Source organism: Jaculus jaculus, chromosome 17 (assembly GCF_020740685.1).
Source record: "Jaculus jaculus isolate mJacJac1 chromosome 17, mJacJac1.mat.Y.cur, whole genome shotgun sequence".
NCBI lineage: Eukaryota > Metazoa > Chordata > Mammalia > Rodentia > Dipodidae > Jaculus > Jaculus jaculus.
In genome coordinates, this window is record NC_059118.1 from 47,300,933 (window position 1) to 47,316,124 (window position 15,192).

General features: G+C 43.1%; 1 long non-coding RNA gene across 1 annotated transcript in view; it reads right to left on the reverse strand.

Annotated features, from left to right (window-relative positions):
- Positions 1-4,864: 4,864 nt before the first annotated feature.
- LOC123455547 overlaps positions 4,865-15,192 on the reverse strand; it is a 157,341-nt gene continuing 147,013 nt past the window's right edge. The window contains exon 4 of the long non-coding RNA XR_006633979.1: positions 4,865-10,040. This is a non-coding gene — a long non-coding RNA (uncharacterized LOC123455547). The remainder of the gene's footprint in view (positions 10,041-15,192) is intronic.

Here is a 15,192-nt window from a genome sequence, read left to right on the forward strand (position 1 = left end):
AGAAAGTCACCATATGTCTTCCACAGGGAGGGCTGCGTGACATTGGTCATACCAAGAGAAATACTGAATTCACTGGAAGCCATTGTTTATTTCTTTAAAGTTCTGTTTTTCTTCTTTTTCAAGGAAATGGCAATGTAATTGATGACACCATCCAATTCAAGTAAAAATAATAAAAGTTACAAGATTTTTACAAAAGTATTATGAAGCCAGACATGGTGGCACACATCCTTAATCCCAGCACTCAAGAGGCAGAGGTAGGAGAATTGCCATGAGTTCAAGGCCAGCCTGGTGCTACAGAGTTCCAGGTCAGCCTGAGCTAGAGTGAGACTGTGCCTCAAAAAAAAATGAACAAAAAAGTATTATGAACAGATATAATTTTTATTTTTAATAAAAGGTGAACATGCACATTTTAAAAAATACCAATACCTGAGTTGGGGATGTAACTCAGAGATAAAGTGCTTACTTAATGTGCATAAAACTCTGGGCTCAATCCCCAATACTACAAAAAATAAACAAATAAATAATAAATTAAAATACTAAAGGTCAGGAGGCAACTACTTTAGAAGAAAAGAGTGCAATGAGTCTTTAGCATTTAAAAGAAATGGACATTTTGAAAAGTCTAAAGCTACAGAAAAGTCATAATCCATTTCAGATTAGAAGTTATAGTAAAGTCATCACTGTCTAGTAGCGGAGATTAGAATTTGGCAAACTTCAATCACTCATGCTTTTAATCTGAAACCAATCTTTAAAAGCTGTAATGAATTAGTCAACATACCACTCACAGAATGAACTGTAAAAACACACTGGAGCTAAAAGCATAGTGACTCAATGCACTTCCTTCCCCATTTTCCATTTGACCCCCTTCCTGTCACCTAATCTAATCTCTGGCTCTGTTTCCATTAAATAAAGATTCTCTCTGTTACACTATCCGAAGCCACTGCATCGGTTCTCTCAGACTTAAGGGACAATTTTATAACTGTCAGTATACACAATTAAATTGTTAAACATTTGTCAAAGCAGACAACGATTTGACTCATGACTGTGTGTTCCAGGAGCACAGTGATACTAGTGGATGGAGTCTACAATGAAAGTCTACTTGTTCTTTTTTTGTGACACTATCCATTAGGTACCTGGAAACACTGTTAAAGACAAATTTCAAGTTTGATGAGCACAGCAAGTGGTGTGGGGACTTTTCCTGAGGAAATGACAAATGTGTACTCACTTCAGATATAGCACATGTATACACTTGCTTGCACACTTGTACGCATGTGTGCACATGTCCACATAGACATGCTTCCTCATTTCTGTACATATGTTCAAACTGACATGTTTGCACACTTGCACACATTTTTTAAAAATTTTATTTGAGAGTGACAGACACAGAGAGAAAGACAGATACAGGGAGAGAGAGAGAATGGACGCGCCAGGGCTTCCAGCCTCTGCAAATGAACTCCAGACGCGTGCACCCCCTTGTCCACCTGGCTAATGTGGGACCTGGGGACTGAGCCTTGAACTGGGGTCCTTAGGCTTCACAGGCAAGCGTTTAAGCGCTAAGCCATCTCTCCAGCCCACTTGCACACATTTTAACACATGTATACATTTGAATCCTCTACAAATACTTGTACACTGTGCACATTTGTGCACATGAAAACATTAGCATACAATACACTTTTGAACACTTGTAGACACTTGTACATTTGTACACTGTAAACATATTTGTACACTGGTACACATTTGTGCATACATACACATTTGAACACTGCACATGCTGGCACAGGGCACACAACTTTGTACATTTATGCTCATCTGTACACATTACACCAGTGCACATGTGCACACTTCTTGATACACATCCATAATGACATTTTTGCATGGTCACATGTTCAAAATGACGTTTGTACAATTTTACACATTTTCACATATGTGCACAACTGTACCTGTATAACACTATACTGTGTTTGCACATTTGTGAGATGTGTACATGGCACATATATTTGCACACATGTGCACACTTCTGGACACATGTTCATATTGACACACTTTCCCACTTGTTCATATTTGTACACATTCTACACATACATGTTTGCACACTTGTACATATGTGCACACTTAATACATATTTAAGCACTTACACACTTACAAAATTTTTACATGAACCTGGGCATGTATATTATATTTTATAGGATAAATATAATATACTGTATTCTATAATGTAATATATACATGCACACATTGGTTAAAAAGCCAAATAATTACTGAAAATACAACATAAATTTATTCTTAAACAATTTTTGTGAAAGTAAATTTGCTAACAAATGATATAGAAATGCTTCTTTGTTTAATAATGTATAACCCAGGCATACTAATTTAATACATGCTAAGAAACAGCAGTAAGAAAATATGAAATCTTTCTTTTCCATGATGAACCATTATGTTCCTACAAAAGCAGTAAAATGTAGCAAAAATACTGCAAAAGATAATGCACAGCACTTTCTAACTGGGACAGAGATGTGTTCCACAGCACTCACTGGTGTTGCAGGGCATAAATAGCTTCATGCACGCTACAAAGGGTGCTGTGCGCAGCCAGGGCGCAGTGCTGCCGGGCGACGCAATGCGGGAGCAGTGCCAGAGTCACCCAAGTCACTGCGCGTTCAATTGTGCATTGATCTGTGGTCATTCCACATTCAGAACTCTCTTACTATTGTCAAATTGTTCACAACCCCAACATTCAGTTATGCATCCCACAGTGTAAAAAGCTGTTATTTTTATTATTATACATTATGGATAAAGTATAGAAACAGCATGTATTGGTACCTGGTACCATCCTTTCTCTTATCTCTGCCCCTTTTCCGAAGGTGGCCCCCTCATTGGGGTCACAGGTTGTGGGTTGTGCACTGTGGAAGTAGGTATTGGGGAGAGGCAAGGTGTCTGGGAATAATGTTCCAACTTGTGACTAACAATTCAAAAGCTGTCTTATATAACCTATCTTTAAACATAGATTCCTTTTTCAATTACTGGGGAATGAAGACAAGATTTGATCATACATTTTACCAAACTGGACTTATTTATCACAAATAAGCATGTGAAAAGATTTTTACCATCATTACCTGTCAGAGAAACACAAATTAAGATTGTAATAAAGGCTGGAGCAGTTGGGTGTATTTCCTGTGTGAGGGCCAGAGCGGGCCTGAACCTCGTGAGTTCAAATCTCCAGGTTCCCCATAAATAGCTGAGTGTGGACACACACTCTGGTAGCCCTTCGCTGCAAAGTGGAGCAGAGACTAGAGAATCACCCAGATTTATGAAAAAGAGCGAGCTCTGGTATTGGGAAGAGACTCCAGCTCACAATGAGAATAGGTGCAAGAGGAACAGAACAGGACACCCAGGGGAGGTTCTGCTCTGGCCACCACAGGCAAGTGCACCCTGCCACAGATTAGTCCTCAGGATGCGACAAGGACGCAAACGCATGCATATTCCACAGCCCCGACACACACACACACACACACACACACACACACACACACACGCCACACTCACCAAAGAACCCCACACTCACCAAAGAACCCCAAGTCAAAAACAGTGATTCTGGGCTGGAGAGATGGCTTAGCAGTTAAGTGCTTGCCTGTGAAGCCTAAGGACCCCGGTTCAAGGCTTGATTCCCCAGGACCCACGTTAGCCAGATGCACAAAGGGGTGCACACATCTGGAATTCGTTTGCAGTGGCTGGAAGCCCTGGTGTGCCCTCTCATTCTCATTCTCTCTCTCTCTCTCTCTCTCTCTCTCTCTCTCTCTCTCTCTCTCTCTCTCTCTCTCTGTCTCTCTCTCTCCCTCCCTCCCTCCCTCCCTCTCTCTCTCCCTCTCCCTCTCCCTCTCCCTTTCCCTCTGTCTGTGGCTCTCAAATAAATAAGTAAAAATAAACAAAAAATTAAAAAAACAGTGATTCTGGGGAGGATGAAGAGAAAATGGGTCACTTACAGATTGCTAGTGGGAGTATAAAGTTCTGTGGCTACTCCAAAAAATACCTTGGTAATTTCTCACAAAATGTAAATATGTAGTTATCATATGATCCAGTAATTGTACTCTTGGACATTTATCCCAGAGAAATGAAAACTTATCTTCACACAGAAATCTGTACTCAAACATTGACAGCAGCCTCATGCATAAGGGCCAGGACCTGAAAACAGTCCAAGTAACCTTCCACAGGTGAATGTCTAAACACACCATGCACACACAGCCATAGCACTCTGCTCTGCAATAAATGAAATAATGGTGCAACCTGGATGGCTGTCCAGGGAAGTAGGAGGATTTTAAAAATCTAACTCCAAAGAGTAAGAATGGTTCCATTTATGTATATAATGATTTTAGGGAGTTGGGAACCATCAGTGGTATCCATGGGCAGAGAGAAGAGGATGGATGAATGAATGGAGGGAAAGGAGGAGGGAGAGAAGGGAGGTGGAGAGAGGGATAAAGGGAAGGAGGAAGGGAGACGACTGTAGCTATGACAGGGCAGTAGGTGGGATGCTGGTACGCTTGGATTATTCTAGCATCTTTATAGTGGTGGTGAAAATACAAACCCACCAATGAGGTAAAGATCTATAGAACTGAAGACACGTACGAGTGAGTACAGGCAAAACTGGAGACCGGAATCAAACCAATGAATTTTATCAATATCAATGCCCTGTGCTATAGTTGTGCAAAATGTTATCATTAAAGAAAGTTGGGTAAAACCTATATTACTCCTTACGACTTGGAATTTATTATGATCTCAAATCTTTTTTTTTTTTTTTTTTTTTTTTTGAGGTAGGGTCTTGCTCTAGCTGACTCTGTAGTCTCAGGGTGGCCTTAAACTTACAGCAATCCTCCTACCTTGGCCTTCCGAGTGCTGGGATTAAAGGTGTACACCACAATGCCCAGCCTATGATTTCAACTTATTAAAATCAGATTAATAAGTATTTGCTAACTTAGCTACTTTAAAATAACATTAATTTTATTGTTTTCTTCTTTGAAACAAGACCACTTGTTTCTCCACACACACACACAGGATCAGCTATTACATAACTTCTACGACATATAATGTTGAGATGACTAATTAGAAGTAGGAATGATGAGCTCCAATTTTCATGAAGGTCTATGGTAGGAAAGTCTAACAGAACAAGGACACATAGCTGGTCAAAACAATGGCAACTTATAGGTCTGGAGAGGTGGCACTGACTGAACTAGTGTGGGGGCAGTGCACTCTCCACTGCACTATGAGTCTGGAAACAATTCGTCAAAACCCAGTGGACTGGGCTGGGGGACGGCTTGGGGGACAAAGGTGAGTTCCTCAGTTCAGACTCCAAGAACCCATGTAAAGCCAGACACTCGAGCACTAGCATTTGGAATCCCAGCATGCATCCAGGGCAGAAACGGAAGTCAAAACAGGTTATTCACCCAGCAGCTCATGGGTCAGCTAGCCCAGTGAACATGGCATTGAACAACAGAACAGAACAAGAAATCCTACCTCAAAGCAGGAGCAAGGCCAGGACCACCAGCTATAGTTGTCCTCTGGCTTCCTCATGTGTGTGTTGGCAAGCATATGCCTGCATTTCCATGGACACGTGGATCATTCATATGCATGTTACCCCACCATTATACACACACACACACACACACACACACACACATACACACACCCCTCAAGAATGAGGCGATTACATTCATGTCCTTCAGTGTATAGAAATTTCTTATGTAAACCAAACCAGAAGCAAGCTTACACTGCTCTATACACATCACATTCTTCTGATGGAAGACTCTCTGCCGTAAGACACCATGGCCTTTCTACATTAAGTCACAACACTAAATGGTTAAAAAAAGTTGATTCCCATTGCTGCCTTGTACACTCTTCTCACAGAAAGGAAACTGCAATCAACAGAGTAAGCATGAAGCAAATTCATATAAAAAGTATCATTCAATCCAACTAGATTAAGTTAAGACACATGTAATTAGGGCCCTTTGAAAGTCATTTTGGCTAATACTTTGTTTACATGCAGCTATGATGTACCAACTACTGACCTCAGGCACTTTGAGCTGCTGTTATATTAATTATTACATGTGTTTTTATATTCCAGCTCAAGATAGCCTTTATACGTCTGAGTAGCTAGTGTTGGACTGCCAATGTTACTTCAAATCACAGATCCCACAGAAGGAAGAAAAGAGCCTCTATGAAGTCCTCATATTGATATTGATGCCATCTGCTTGGAGTAAGAGGTAAATGTTTCCCTTTGCTTAATCATGAGTTTATTCTACTTGGGATATTTATTTCTTTTAGCACAACAAAAAAAGACAGATGATGGACTTTTCTTTCTTATAATTATACCTGCAGAGCCCAGCCCTTCACAGTTAAGAGGCTTTCGCTGCAGAGACATGTTTGTTTAATTGGTCAGACAAGTCAAGACGCTGACGAAAATGATTGCTTGACCGTGGAGCGATTTACAGACAAGATAACAACATTAGAAAAGTATAGTGCCTGTTATCCATTTTGGCACAGGCTCTTTGTAATCCCATTTTTGGTTAAACTACCTGACAGGGGTGGCTAAAGCTTACTGAAGATGACATAAGTGGTCACATCCATCTGTTTGAATGTGGTTTGCATCCAGTTTGTTCCTACATGTTACTACTGGTTTGAATCCTCACCCGTACTTCAGTCCTTCTTCTGGCATTAATATGCACTTCAATAAATGTACTATCACTCATAAAATCCAGAAATTCCTGTGATTAACCCTTTGTTCACAAAAAAAGTCTTCAAAGTCTCATCCTAAGAGCCAGGCATGGCATTGCATACCAAAGCTGGGGAGGCAGAGGCCAGAGGATCATTGAAATTCATCCAGCCTGGTCTAACTAAGGAGCTCGAGGCCAGCAGGACTACACAGTGAGTTGTATCATAAAAAATATTCTTCTGATAAACACCGATAAAGGAGAGTATAAGTCTCAAAGCAATTTTGCCAATCCCATTCAAATAAAAAGGTTAGGAGAGGATAACAACTGAAGTAGTTAAATAGCATATAATGACGACTAGCTAGAATAAGAAACAAAAGAACTCCTCGCTCCCTTTACAAACACCCCTAGATGCCCTTGACCGTAAATATGGTTTAGAATCACAGCTGTCCCTTCACGGTAGGCAGAAGAACATGTCACACAGTGAAATGCTTGTTTTTAAAACTCAGCACCTCTTCAATGCTAAAAACATCTATTCTGAAACCTCTTTTGCCTTAGCCTGCTCAGCCAGGAGGCCAACAAATGCTGATACTTCAAGAAACCTAATCTCTTAATGACTGGTGTCAGGGGAAAGGACTGTCAGAGTCATCTGGAAATAAGCTTCATCTCAGGTCCATGGGAGCTCAAAGATGCAAGCAGGGAATCGTGATTGCCACCAACATGACACCAGCATGCTATACCCCACCTGCCCTGATACTCCATCCAAGCAGCCGCATGCCTGCTCCAGGCTTGCACTTCCTCCATTAGAACAAAGGACATTCCACATCCGAAGACATGCCAGGCTCTGACGTGCTGTGCACAGCAAGGGGGTCTAGCGGCCATTGATGGTGGAGGGGAGAAGGGCCATGAAAGGGGAGACCAAGAGAATGGGCCACCCACTGTAGGTGTATTCAGAACGGTTTGGCTTCTGGGCTAGGATTTGCCAACAATAGTAAATATGCCTTACTGGCTGGAGAGAGGAGGCCACACAGATAGATGGGGAAAATATTTGCAAACAAAACAAAATGAAAACAAATTATTTTGGGTATAAGATGTATCAAATGCATGTGGCTTTACCAGAGTTTTCCAAAAACTGTGGTGATGGCAGAAAGGTACCACGGATAGTGAGAGGTGGGAGGCCTGAGGAGAGTGTCCACTTCTCCGGAACTCCGCCAGCACTTATGCATTGAGCACTGGCCCTCCACATGTGCTGGAGAAGAACCTGGGAGAACAAATGATCTTTCTTTTCAAAGAGTTGATTCACAGATACTGAACATAAACTCTGTCACTTTAATTCCTTCCCCAGAACCACAAAAGAGGTGTTCAGCTCTTCAACTGAAGCCAGAAAATGTGATCAGCCAGTGTCAAATTACTTATCCCCTCCCACACCATGTTCTTCACCTAGCCTGTCCATGGCGAGATAAGACTGGATGACGTGGGTACAACAAGAATGGAAAGATCCAGACCTATGCTATAGCTTGATCTAGCCATACTTTACAAAGTCAGAGAAGACTGGGAAGATGGTTCAGCGAGTAAAGTGCTTGCCACTCATGCTGAAGGTTTGAGTTCAGATCCCCAGTACCCATACAAAATGGCAGGGGTGATGGTGCAAACCTGTAATTCCAGCGCTGGGGAGACAGAAACAGGAAGCTTCCTGAAGCAAGCTAGACAGCCACTCCAGCTGAGTCAATGAGCTCCAGGGTCAGTGAGACACCTTGCCTCCTAGAGTAACATGGTGAACAATAGAGTCCACCCGACATGGACTTGTGACCTAACACGCACTCACACATGTACACATGCACTCACAAGCACACATACACTCACACACCCACATGTTTGCATGTGCTCACACACACACTCACACATACACATGCATTCACACACATGTATACAAACATGTACACATGAAACAAAGAAACCAAGGGGAAAGGACCTACCACACTAGGCACGATATGTCCTGTTCTCTTTGAGGGCTGATTTACATATTCAAAATGAAAGCCTCCCAGGTATGAACAGACTTAAACCGGTACCTTTTGAAGTTTTAGAATTCTTACAGTCATCTGAACCATGTCAGAAAACATAAAGTTGAACAAAGGAAGTCAGTCTTATATTTATTCATTAAAGTGCCTTAATAAAGCTTAGGTGTTCTGAAATCATTGCTTACTTGATGTGGAAAACCTGTGCAGAGGAAATAAAACAATTTTAGGTGGTCATAATGTACAGTTACCTACTGATGACATTTTTGTCCACACAAGTTATGTTTTACAGAGATAATATTGCACCATGCTGTGTTACATTTCCAATGTAAATTAAATTTAAATGTAAATTTAAAACATTGCTTAAACATAAAAACCTAGCTTTAATATTTAATATTTTCTTACACACTTTCACTGCCATAATTATTTTTCTATTAGTAGAAAGTAAGATGTTCCTTTTCTCTCCCATTTGGAGTATTTTTGCATATAGATTTCATGTGTCCATCCATAAACCAGAAATGAGTGGCATTTTGGTTTGGGGAGTGTTTGAGGGGACTCATTTACACCAGGTTGGCTTTGTTTACACATAGGGGAACATAGGTGGGATGGGAAAGGGGACTCAGTCACAGCCAGGTGCAAAGGTGGGGGTTCCAGCTCTGACTCCTGGTCATGGCAGGCTGCAACTACAAGGTTGGTGGTGGGCCTGTGGCTCAGAACCCCTGTAGCTGTGACAGGGTGGGAATACATGTTGAGCACCCCACCACAAGCAGCTCTGCTCTCACAGGCAGGTAGAGCCTACTGCCCCAGCGCAAGCGCCTCCAGAGACATATGACACGGCAGGTCTCTTCCTGCTTCAGGAGCCTGAGAGTCTGTGGCATGTTGGAGGGGAGGGGCGGTTGGACCCTAATTGGTTGGATGCATACAAATGAGATGAAAAATATGGAAAGCAATCAGGAGAATTGGCCAACCTGGGCAGGAAATGCCCCTACCAAAACATGGCCGCTCCATTTCCCATGTTGCCATGGTGTCAGCTGAGAAGGGGCGCTCAGCGGATTGTGGCAAGTCACCCAGGACTCCCACCAGCACCGCAGTCATCACCGGTGGCCAGGAAAGGGCGCTTTGCTGCCGGGATGGGCAGGTAGCTGTCAAAAGGGCGTCAGGAGGTAGTTGGCACTGTAGGATTTTTCCAACCTGGGGCTTTCCACCTGCTGATCAGGTTCCTCTGGAGGCTCCCCTTTCTCCTCACTGCCGTCACATATTAACAACAGGATTACAACACGTGCCAACCACCAAGCCATAAGTGCATCTTCTGAGGTATGCAACACAGGCATTCCTGAAATAGCAATGTGTGTATGAAAATGAAGTTTTTTCCAGGTAAGAAATATCCTGTTCTCTTGAAAGACAAAGTTACACATATAATTGAATGCCTTGCAGATATGAACAGACTTGAAACAATAACTCTATTCCTAACAAAAAATTAGTAATTCTGTAGTCTGGGGACACAGTCTGGGGCCAGGGTCTAGGATAGAGCACCTGCGTAGAATAAACAAGGCCCAGCACTCAAAATATGAAACTGTTATTAATTTGTATTTTTTAAAATTCTACCACTTCACATGTATCCCAGCCAGTCTCATGCCTTCATACTTTTCCCCCCAGTTTCTTGAGGTATGGTCTTGCTCTAGCCCAGACTGACCAGAATTCACTATATAATCTCAGGGTGACCTTGAACTCCCAGTGATCCTCCCAAGTGCTGGGATTAAAAGCATGTGCCACCATGCCTGGCCTTCATACTCTTTAAAGACAGTGACTTTATTTTCCCCAACATAACGAAAGATATTTTGCTCACCATCTTCACTTTTAAAGCAAATCAAGTTGAACAGGAGAAGATAAAAAGAAAAACAACTGTGACGCCAAGGGGGTGGGCAGAGAAGAAAAGAAAACAGCCTTGGTTAACTATATCCCAAGGCCTATACCTTTAATGAACTTTAGCTATATCTTAATTTACTTCTCATAATTTTCCACAAAAAATTACATGTCAAGTGGAAAAAGAAAAGAGTTCACATTTAAGAGAAGGGGGAGGATGGGTGTAAGAGTCCATAGGGAAGCCTGAGTGAAGGAGGGGGAGAAAAAGGAACGAAGTGGCATTTTCTCTCTACAACACTTAGTTCCTCAAGTCCAGGTCTGAAGTGAGAACAAGCCTGGAACTCACAGAGCTTACGGAGACCCTCTGTCTTCACAGCTTCTGGCCCTGCACACCCCCCAGAACGCCAGTCCAGAGCTTCAAGGTCATGACTAGGATTGGCACACAACATTCACACTCGGAGAAAATAGGCCTCTGAAGAATGAAACTAGGTCCAGGAAAGAGACACTCCAAGGATATTCGCCTCTTGGAACCCTCCATGCAAAAATTCATACTGTAAAGCAGCTGGTGTTTACGTCTGGAGGTTCTAATTAGCCCCCCGCTCCTGACTTGCAAAAACTCCTGGCCAGTGGTGTCCACACTCTTGGCTCTTCCCTGTGCCCATCAATCCCCTAAGTGCTCTGGGTAGAAAACTAGGTCATAAACCTAAATGCATTTACCATCGTCTCAAATGGCAACTTTCGTTCAAGAGGTTATGATAATAACATGAGAGTAAACATGTTTGCAAGTTCCAGCATCTGCCTGGCAAGCTGCTTGGAGTCTGTATTCTGCGCTCACTCAGGCTCACACTGTAGATCTCTGACCGTTTTCTGGACCAACGCAAAACCATTCTAGAATGACTGTATCATGTTTATCCACCCGCTGCCTACAGCCTTAAACTAACAGATCCATACCAAAACAAAGATATATTGAAAAAAATCTTAGCTTGCTCCACCCTATTCTGAACCGAGGGAGGATGGGGCGGGCTGGGGGTGAAGAGGGAGGGAGGGAAAAGGAACTCAGCAGAGGTTTTTTCCATAAATTCCAGCAGAAATCCTCCTACTTCCTGCACTGTCTTTGGCACCCCCAGCAAAGACGCAGGAGGAGAAATCTTACTCCTCTGAGACAATCCTGCTGGCTCTATCCACATCCAAGCAACTGACCAAGGTCACTTCTAACCCATTCTAGAGCTCATGAGAGCTCTTTGGTGTTGATGCCAGCTCCCCTTGCTCAGGACAGCTTCAACCTCCTCTTCACCCTCCACCTAGGTGGCCAGCTCTGAGGCACAGAGATGGCAAAGCATTTCTTACCCCACACCTTACAAGAATCTACACAAAATGACACAGCTGTTGGCAATGGCCCCAAACCTACAAAACCAGCCTGTCCTGGGCCCTGGCCTCTTGCAGTGGGGAGGGGGAAGGAACATGAGAAGGCTGGAGACAGCAGCTGCAGCCACCCTCCCTCAGCCACCCCCAAAGCTCCAATTTGTTAACCTACAAACCCCTGGGGCACGGCAATCAAAGAGGGCACCCCGCACAGCACCTCTGAGTACTTTTTTCCCTTTCAGTTGGATTGGCAGAGACGAGGGGAAATAAGGACAAATGTGTTCAAAACAGAAATACTGCATAACACTGACTTGGCTCTGAGGAAGGCCCAGATTACAGCCCAACACCTCCATGTCTGTCCAAATGGAAAGAGAAAATACAGGGTGCAACCTTCATCCAGCTGCCCAGACACTCTGCCAGCCAGAGCACCAGCCTAACCCAAAATTGCCCTTAGTCCCCAGCTGGCCTTGGCTTTTTTAAACTCCTTTAGGGTTTTCTAGGTCATTTGGTAAATTGACTTTTACCACATCCTTGTCTTATTATTGTGGCATGTCCATTGAAATTCAAACCTTTGCGTGAACTGGTTAGTTATTAGAGACCACATACAAATGCATGAGAGCACTATGCATATGCACTATACAGCTTTGGTTTATGCATAAATTTTTCTTTTGAAAAGTCACGCAAATCATTCTTAAATGACCAAACAATAACCAAAAAAAATGTGAATCAATGTTAATGACACAATTCTGTTAATTATTTTAAAAAGAAAAAAATAAAGGCTGCAAGGACAACTGAGTGGGTAAAGTGTTTGCTGAACAAACACAAGGACCTGAGTTCAAATCCCAGTGCCCTCAGCAAACAAGCCCTGAGGTAGTTGCCTGCTGTCCCAGTGCTGTAGAGGAGTCAGGGAGGGCCTGGGCCTCGCTGGCTAGCTCGTCTAGCTGAATGGATGAATTTAAGGCTCCTCTACAGACTATGTCTGAAAACAGTAAGGGGAGAGTAAGTGAAGGACACTTCGACATGCACACGCACACATGCATGTGTGTCGTAAAAAAAAAAAAAAAAAAAAAAACCTAAACTAAAGAGATGGTTTGGTGGTTAAGGTGCTTGCCTACAGTCAAAGGACCCAGGTTCCATTCCCAACAACCCACATAAGCCAGATGTACAAGGTGGCACAAACGTCTGGAGTTTATTTACAGTGCTGAAGGCCCTGGTGCACCCATTCTCTCTCTCTCTCTCTCTCTCTCTCTCTCTCTCTCTCTCTCTCTCTCTCTCTCTATTGATCTATCTATCTATCTGACTACCTATCTACTATTTATCTATCTATCTACATACCTACCTCTCTCTCCTTCCAATAAATAAAATATTTTTTTAAAAATATACAATTAGCATAACTATTGTTGTCACAAAAACAATGTTTCTTACATACAACGAAGCCTCAAAAAGTTGTTACACTGTTGCTACAATTCAGGTCCTGTTCTCTACAGCTCCCCATACAAATGACCTTTGCTTTTCTTCTAATTAAGAAAAAGAGATGAAAACACCAGGCACAGTGGCACATGCCTTTAATGACAGCGCTCAGGAGGCACAGGCATGCAGATCTCCGTGAGTTCAAAGCCACCCTAAGACTACACAGTGAATTCCAGGTCAGCCTGGACTGGAGTGAGACTCCACCTTGGAAAACCAAAAGAGAAAAGAAGAGAAGCTTCAGCAAAGACAACTCCTCCATCCAAACCTGTGTGAGCTGAGCTGGAAATCCGATTTCTGTTCTGCTGACCCTCCCTCTCCATTTCCAGGACTATTTAAGCACAAAAGGAGGATGGGTCAGGAAGGAATGAAACATGACTTAGAAACGCCTGTCTGTACACACTTCAATTTCCTAATCTATACTGCAGGTGAGGCGAGTCTATAGCTGAGCTGTGACTTGTCCATCAGAGACCATTTCAGGAAGAAAAACCAATTAACTTCTATATCGGTTTTGATGGAAAACTTCACCAAGTTGTGGGAAACAGAAAATATATCTGCCTTTACTACACTGAAGACCATTCAGAAGACCTCGAAGTCCCTGTCCTACCTTCCCTGCCTGTGGCTTGCTTGGTTTACATCTCCATGCCTCCAGCAGTCTAAATAGGGGAGGATGTTTCGGAACTGGTTTTGAACTGTTTGCTGGCTTTCAAAGAGAAACTAGAATCTAAAACTGTAGCCAGGCATGGTGGCACATGCCTGCAATCCCACCACTTGGCAGGTGGAAGCAGGAGGATCACCACAAGTTCCTGGCCAGCCTGGACTACAAACTAAGACCTTGTCTCTGAACAACAAAGAATGAATAAATAAAACAGGTGTATCACAAGAAGGCCCTAAAACATCAGGAGAGATGAATTTAAATAAAGGGACATGTGGACCCCGGTTCGAGGCTCGGGTCCCCAGGTCCCACGTTAGCCAGATGCACAAGGGGGCGCACGCGTCTGGAGTTCGTTTGCAGTGGCCCGAAGCCCTGGCGTGCCCATTCTCTCTCTCTCCCTGTATCTGTCTTTCTCTCTGTGTCTGTTGCTCTCAAATAAATAAATAAAAAATGAACAAAAAAAATAAGTAAATAAATAAAGGGACATGTGATGGTTTGATTCAGGTGTCCCCCATAAACCAAGGTGTTCTGAATGCTAGGTTCCCAGCTGATGGAGATTTGGGAATTAATGCCTCCTGGAGGCGGTGTATTGTTGGGGGTGGGTTTATGGTTGTTATAGCCAGTTTCTCTATACCATCGTTTGGCACACTCTCTGTTGCTATTGCCCAAGGGGTGATGTCCACCCTCTGCTCATACCATCATTTTCTCTGCCATCATGGGGCTTCGCCTTGAGCCTGTAAGCCCAAAAAAACCTCTTTTTCCCACAAGCTGATCTTGGTTGGGTGACTTCTACTAGCAATGCGAACCTGACTGCAACAGGGCAATAAAAGCGTATGTTCAAAAAGCTTTGAGTGCCACATTTCCAGGTGTTTCTATGCAGTTAGAGTCCCTTTGCTTCATGTGCCCAGCACCATGATATCATTGCTTGAATTATCCACAATGCTTGTTAGAGTGGTTTGTCCACTAACAGCCCATGTGTTAAGGGCTTGGTCTCCAGGGTGGCATTACTGGACAGTTCTATGGACTGGTCCTTTAGGAAGAGAAGCTTGTTGGAGGTCCCCAGGTCATTGGCAACATGCCCCACTGTGGATTAGGGGACCCCAGCCCCTTACTCTCTTCTTTCTGGCGATGAGCTGAG